General features: G+C 53.7%; 1 long non-coding RNA gene across 1 annotated transcript; it reads left to right on the top strand.

Annotated features, from left to right (window-relative positions):
• The first annotated feature begins 21 nt into the window (after window positions 1–21).
• On the top strand, window positions 22–5961 carry LOC104981167. The gene is made up of 2 exons (XR_824344.1): window positions 22–231; window positions 5236–5961. It is a non-coding gene; the product is annotated as an uncharacterized LOC104981167 (long non-coding RNA).
• Window positions 5962–7617: the final 1656 nt, after the last annotated feature.

The raw sequence follows: 7617 nt of genomic DNA on the forward strand, positions 1-7617 counted from the left end.
GCCGGAGTCGCCCTTCCGCCGGAGCCCGCCCCGCGGCCCCGCCTCACCCCAGCGCTGACCTCCGGCGCCGGGACCCCTGGCCGCCCCGAGAGACCACCGCCTGGGTGGCGACCGATGGACTGCGGACGCCGGCTGGGTAGAACGACGTCACCGACGCGGATGGACAGATTGGCCGACCACAGGAAGAGACAGTCGGGGGGCCGGGGGCCCAGTAAAGAAGGAGAAACCGAGGTGCGGTCTTAGCGGCTGGCGTATCCGAGGGGCGGGGCGGGGAGGCCTCCCTTCCCTAGAGCTTCTGGAGTTCGCTGGGTCGTTAAATAAAGCTGTCCATTTTCTGCTGCCGCCTCTCCCAGAACTCCTGGGGAATGAGGTAGTGGCACTAAGTCCCCATTATAGAGTTGGACAGATTGAGGCCGCTCAGATGCCAGGACGGGTTTGCCAGCAAACTTTTACTGGTTGAAACAACCCCACTCTCACCTCCTCCAGCGTTGCCTTTCCTGGGTCCCTTGGGGCTGCGACTGTGGCACGCCTTTCTCAGGGCAGAATAATGACGCCCCAGGATGGGGTGGCAGCTGGCACAGCGATGTTGCTTTGAGTTGTCTCCTAAGGCCCTATTTCCCATTTGGGGAGATGGAATCGCAGAGAGGTTAAGGATTTGCTCCCATCATACTATGCTTAGGCCCTTCCACTTCTGGGGGACGGGTCTTTCCTCAGGCCCTCATGCAGCTTCGCTGAGAGCTGACTCAGACGACCAGGGGTGTTTGGTGACTGCCTGAAGGTTTGCAGGTTCTCCTAGGAGCTCCCAACCTGTCGCTAAGATGGCTCTGCCAGGGATGGAGCCAGGTGACATCCTGTAACGGGCCCCAGGGGAGCAGGTATGTCATCGGCTTCTAGATTCTAGAAAGTGGGGCCTTAAAGGGCCAGACCTGAAATGAGATCCACTTTCCTTCCACATGCCCTTCAGGCCCGCTCCCCTGCTCCACTCAGCCGTGAATGGCCTGGCTGATGCTTTGCTGCCCACCAGCTGAGCTGACTGCAGTCTCACTTGTTGGTCTGTGAACTAGGTATCTTCACCTCCTGGAAGGTTTGTTGGGAGGTTAACACAGGGCAGAGGTCTGTCTTCTTCCATAAATCATGGAAGAATGTCTTATTCTTTTATGTCACACCTAGAAACAGGCACTGCTTTTGCTGCTGGCGCCCAGGAGCTGATCTGAAGTCCTTATTTTACAGAGTGGCAAGGTCACCTGCCAGCTAGGGACAGATCTAGGTCCCAGGGTGTATGTGTGTCCTTCTTGCCGTATCTCTGCTGGCCAGGGGCAGGGGCTAGGTAGAACTGGTGTCAGCTTGTCTGCCGTGTGACCTGGAATAGCAGTCTCCAACATTTTTAGTTCTAGGGATCAGTTTCTGGGAAGACAATTTTTCTACTGACTGGGGCTGGATGGGTGGGTGGGGGGATGGTTTGGGGATGATTTAAGCGCATCACATGTATTGTACACTTTATTTCTACTATTATTATGGCAGCTCCACAGCAGATCATCAGTCATTAGATCCCAGAGATTGGGGACCCTTGACCTAGAACAACTCCATCCCCGATATGGGCTGGTTTCCTCAGTCCCTCTCTGAACATAGCTATCGCTCCTCATGTCAGAGCTTGCAGGGAAGAAGGGGATAGAACGAGGCAGCTAAGAGTCACGGGAATCTGGTTTCATCCTAGAGTCCTTGGGGTCAGGCGCACTGCTCTGAAAGCCAGAGCCCCGGGGGCCCTCACCTATCCCTTCTCCAGCTAGCTCTTCCTCTTCCCAGGTACCAAACTTTTTTTCCTGGTTTCTCAGCTCACAGCCAGGCCTTCCTGAACCCATTCTTAGCTGGGGAGGGGAAGTCCAGGAGGAGGTCTCAGAGACTCTGAGAGCTTGGGGACTGAGAGAGCAGTGAGGAGCCCTGGCATCCTCTGGTCTCCCGAGGGAAAGGACCTTCCAAAGCCACTTGGGTCACTTTGGGTCTAGAGAGAGAGGACAAGGACTCCCTGGAGGTGACAGTGAGGCGCTTCAGGCTGCAGTGCAGGGCTGTAGCCAGGACTGTTTGCATGGGAGGGACTCTTGGTTCAGAGAACCTTTTAGCTAATGGTTTAAAGTGCTCTGTGACAGCACAATTTTGCCTTTCTCTGGGATTTATTGGTAATCAGCTTTGCCTTGGTTTGGAAGAGGGGAGTAGGGCGAATAGGGAATTAGAGATAGCTCTTGCTGGAGTAAGTGGTATATGTAGGAATGGAGATTGGTCCCAGGCTCACAGGCAGCTCTGTCCCCTCCCTCCACTTCCAGATGTCCCAAGCTTCTCATTAAGGGCCTCAGCCAGGGCTCACAGTGCTCACTGACTTAAACCCCAGCTCTTGGTTCAGTGCTCTGTCCACTACTCCTCAGCCAACAAATACAATACAAGTCATCTTCCCACCCTTGCCTGGCCCACCCAGGATCCTTCTAGAAGGTTCCATTTTCTCCGCAATCAGCAAACATTGATCTCTGCTCAGTCCAGGCGCTCAAGGGCACTCAAGAAGCAGCACTGGATCAGAAGGTCTCTGCTTTCAAGCGCTTGTGTCTCCCAGCCCTCCTCTAGACAGCCTGCCCTGGTGTTGTTGGAGGAGGGCTGTCTTCAGGCCTTCACAACTGACTATGAAGTGAGTGAAAATCTCTCAGTTGTGTCCGACTCTTTGTGATCCCGTGACTACACAGTCCATGGAATTCTCTAGGCCAGAATACTAGAGTGGATAGCCATTCCGTTTTCCAGGGGATCTTCCCAACCCAGGGATAGAACCCAGGTTTCCCACATTGCAGGCAGATTCTTTACCAGCTGAGCCACCAGGGAAGCCCCACAACTAACTCTGGCCCCTGGTTATATATTGTAGCCCCCACCCCGCCCCATGACTTCCTAAACACTTTCTAGATGGCCCAGCCATCTAGCCCTGGGGACTGGACTAAGGACAGGCGATCCTAAGGGATCTGTGCACCGAAGACACTGATGGCCACTAGTGAAGCTGGGATGTCAGCAAGGCAAAGGGAGGGGCGGGAAGACCAGTTTAGGGATTTAGGGGAACCTGCCCCTCTCTGCTGCTGCAGTCCATGGGGTCGCTGAGGGTCGGACACGACTGAGCGACTTCAGTTTCACTTTTCACTTTCATGCATTGGAGAAGGAAATGGCATCCCACTCCAGTATTCTTGCCTGGAGAATCCCAGGGACAGGGGAGCCTGGTGGACTGCCGTCTATGGGGTCACACAGAGTCCGACACGACTGAAACAACTTAGCAGCAGCAGCCCCTCTGGATGAGTCCTGTCGCTCTCTTGGCTGGCCCTGGGCAAGTGTGGCGCCCCCGGGCGGCACCACCAGAGGGCAGTGTGGGCTGCTTCCCTGAGCGTGGGGGTGTGGCCTGGAGCAGGTTCCCTCTGTCCATATCCCCGCACCCAGCCAGCCCCTACTCCTATTGCCCCGGCATCTCAGGCGTTGAGCTTTAAGGGTCTGGCAAGAACGTGAGAGTCCTGGCGGTCACTTAGAGAAAGGGCGGGCCTCTGACCTCAGAGGGCAGGTCCATCAGGAGGGACTTTCCTGGAGAGAGAGGTTGCACCTGTTGGCGGTACCGTCTGAGTAAAAGCCCAGAGTACTTTACTCCTCCCAGATGTGTTAGACTGATAATTGATCAGAACACTCCATCTCTGCCGCCGCCACCTGGGGATCAAGGTGGCTTCCCAGAGATTAGGTTGAAGCGACAATTCGCAGCTAAGGTGCTCCAAGCCTGCAGTGGGTAGTCTCTAGAAGGCTCCCTTACCCTGACAGCCAGGTCCCTCCAGAAAAACTTGGGGTCCCAGTCTTCTCCGAACTGAAGGAGGAGAACCTTTATCTCCTCCCGCCTTTACATTCAGCTTGGGAGGAGGTATTTGGGAAAGCTGGGACATCCCCAGCCTATTTATTCCTGCATTAGATCTTGACCACACCCTGGCTAGGAGTGATAGGGGAAGGGAATCCTTTGTTGTGGAATAATATATTAACTACCACATCTATGCCAAGTACTGTGCTAAGCGCTTTACACCCATTAGCTGTTTCAATCCTCCCAGCTACTCTGCCAACAAAGTAGGAGTTATTCCCATTTCCACAGATGAGGAAACTGAGGGTCAGGGAGAGTGAGTGACTGGCCCAGTCACATGGAACACCTAAGTGGGGGACACCTTCAACATTAGGCTATGTGGCTTTCTGTTTTTCAAGATATTGAGGGCTCCACATGGGTTTCTGAGCACTTGCTCTTTGAGTCTGGGTACAGGAAACCCTAGTCCTTGGTTCTGAGGAGGGATGTGATCAGACATTGGTGGCAAAAAAGGTGCCACCCCTCCAAGGTCTGGCCACACCCTCCAAAGGCTGGCTGCCTAGCTTGGTTGTGCTCTGGGGTATGAGTCAGGCTGAGTCAGCAAGGGCAGGTCAGGGATGCTTAGGGCCTGGGTTTGCCTTGGAGGGCTTCCTCCTCCCCTGTGCACCTGGGCTGGCATGATTGGAGAGTGAAGAGCCTGGGATGGTAGAGGAGGAGGCTGACTGGCTCCCTGGTGGGGCAGAAAGTGTCCTGATACTTAGAACAAGAAAGACGTGGGATTTAGTCCTAGCCTGGAGCTCAGCTTCTCAGCTGGGAGAACTTGGGCAAATGACTTCCCTTCTCTGAGCCCGTTTCTTGTGTGTGTGTGTTTTATGGGGAGTTAGGAAGGAGATGATTTCCAAGTATTAAGTGAGAGGTCACTAGCACACAGAGAAGGTCTGTAAATGCTCAGTGGAGCCAGCCTACCTGGCCTAGGAGAGGCTGCCAGGACAGAGCCCCTGGGTAGTGCAGGCCTTTGCTTGTCCAGAGCATCGCCATATCAGGCATCCCAGAACAGTCCCCCTTCTCCCCCCAGTGCCTTCCCCGAGGAACTCCATAAGGGGAGATGTGGAGGAGGGGCAGGCGTTTTATCCCAGGAACATTCCATTCCAGCTGCTCAGACCAGTGGGGATCCCAGCCAAGGACAGAGGCCCAAGGGAGCTCACCCCAGGAGCCCCCACCCCTTCCAGGGCGGGAGCCAGTGGAGCCCTTTTCCAAAATATTGCCCTTGCGCCTTCTCTCCACAATGGCCTCTCTTAAGGAGGTAAATGCTGAAGGGTTTGGGTGGGGCTGGGTGGCTGTGTGAGAGAGAGAGAGGTAATGAAAGCTCTTGAAATTATTCTTTCCAGCTCCTCCCAGCTCCTCCCGAGCCTCAACTCAGGATCTGACTTCTGGATTCTGCTCCTTTCACCTCCTTCAGGAAGACTTCTCTAATCAGCCCTGCACAAGCGGAGCACCCTCCTCACCTCAAAGGAGCCCTTCACTTGACAGTGGCAAGGGGCTGGGTTCTAGGGAAGTTGCCTCTACTAGGAATTTATATGTTCCCGCATTTGACTCTGGCTTATATGGTACAACTGGGGATGTTACAAGTCCTTTGACATGCAATCAGATTAACAGAGCAGCAAACCTTTCCACTGAGAAAAGGATTTCTCTTTAAAAAACAAGTCTCAGCGCAGCTGGGGTCCCCATTTTGGTAGGTGCCGTTGCTGCTCAGTCAAACAGTGGCAGGAGGGCTGTTTGAGGGAAAATGTTGCTCTGAACAGTCCCTCAGTTTTCTTTGCCCACCATCCTTGTCCTGTGTGGGTGCCTGCCTGCGGCCCCTCAGAAAGATAATGGGCTGCTGGCTCCCAGGGGAGACACCTCTTTCTCGGGAAGAGGGGTTGACCACATAAAAATATTAAGTTTTAAATGAAAAAAGGGAGCACTTGATTCAAATATCTTGATGGTAGACGGAAGGGGGCCAGATGGACTCACACCTCACCCAGAACTTGTAGAATTCCACAAAAGGAACGCATATGGAGTCAGTTGCCTGTTGTGTACATTCAGGAAGAATAAACCTCAGTGATGTGAGATCAGCCCGTGTGGTCTTGAGGTCTATTCTGTGAGTGCCCGCACCACCTTGCCTTTGCGCGTGTCTGGCAGGGCTCTTTAAGTTGGCAGTTCTTTGAGCAGTTTCCGTTTAGTTTCGTTTGGCAGTCTGGGCCTGTTGATGGATTTGCAGACTGACTGCTCCCTTGACTTGGCTCCAAGCTGAACCTCTCCAGGAAGCTTCCTGAATGAAGGATGTGATGCGGAAGCTCGGGGATGGGATGCCCTCATGGGACAAAGGGATGTGAGTGTGATGACATGGCAGCATGGTGATCCGTGGGGAACTGCGTGTGACCGTGCTGGTGGATGGGTGCACCTGTCAGGCGGGGTCCCAGCAGAGACAGGGCACACTCAAACTGGGGAGAGATTTTAAAAGGGACTATTTCTTGGACTTCCCTGGTGGTCCTGTGGCTAAGACTCTGAGTACCCAATGCCGGGGACCCAGGTTCTATCCCTGGTGGGGGAACTAGATCCCACATGCTGCAACTAAGAGTTGGGAACTAAAGATCCTGCTGCAATGAAGATCGAAGGTCCTGGGAGCTGCAACTAAGACCCAGATCAGCCAAATAAATAAATTTTTAAAAAATTAAAAAAAATTTTTTTAAAAGAGACTATTTCCAAAGCTGTGGGCTGGGCTTAAGAAACTAATAAGGTACCACAGCTATCTGTGGGGCTAGCAACAGAGAGAAGCCTTCACGACTCCTGGGCCTGAAGGGGTAAAGAGGGGAGAGGGGAGGCAAGGGCTTTGGGAATTGGAGAGTGCAGCTGTGTGGAGAGGGACCCTGACAGGAGCAGCGGCCTCTGGTTGAGCGATGTAGGCAACCACCGCGAAGGGAAGTTGGGAAGGGAGCAGGGAAATAAACACCCCATTCTCCTCCTCCCTCTGGTACCTCCTGCTGGGGACTCTCATTGGCTGAACCCAACAGAGAGGCAGAGAACAAGGGAGCCATTGACGCACAGTTCATAGAGGTCAGCCTCCCAGGATCACAGAGCATGAAGGAGGGCAGAGAGTGGGACTGGAAGGGCCAACACGTCCAGCAGCTTCCTGGGGGCCTATCTTTCAATCCCCAAATTTCGCAACAAGGCAGTTCCCGCTCTGGGGCTCTCCTACCCACTGCAGGTCTTGGGGGGAAATGGACTGTTGCTTGGAGAGGAGAAGGGGTATGGGTCTTTTCCTCCCTCAGTCTTCCCCCTTTCTGGCTCCTAGTTCTTGATTCTTTCCTGTCCTGGCATCTTAGATGGCTACAGGGATTGTCCATCAGAGAACAATGCCAGCCACTGAGTCAGTGTTTCTCTCACACCCGGAAACACTACGCCTCCTCCAAACACACCCAACAGGCACGCCCGCTGTCATACAGGCCTCTGACACTGCCACCACAAGCCGTATCAGGTGTCACAGTTCCATCAAGAAAATGTACAGGTGGGCACAACTGCTACACTCTGCCATCGTCGTAAAATGGCCAAGTCACAGTAATGCAAGCTTTTTTATCTGTCACATGCCAAATGTGCCATGTCACATGTATGTATAGGAGACATACTGTCATGCCCAACCAGGTGAAACCAGAGTGTAAGGGCAGGATGGTGCAGGGGTTAACAGCAATGGCCCACAAGCCTCTCTGGCATCAGTTTTCTTGTCTGTAAAA

Source organism: Bison bison, unplaced genomic scaffold (assembly GCF_000754665.1).
Source record: "Bison bison bison isolate TAMUID 2011002044 unplaced genomic scaffold, Bison_UMD1.0 scf7180017864516, whole genome shotgun sequence".
In the NCBI taxonomy this organism is placed as follows: domain Eukaryota; kingdom Metazoa; phylum Chordata; class Mammalia; order Artiodactyla; family Bovidae; genus Bison; species Bison bison.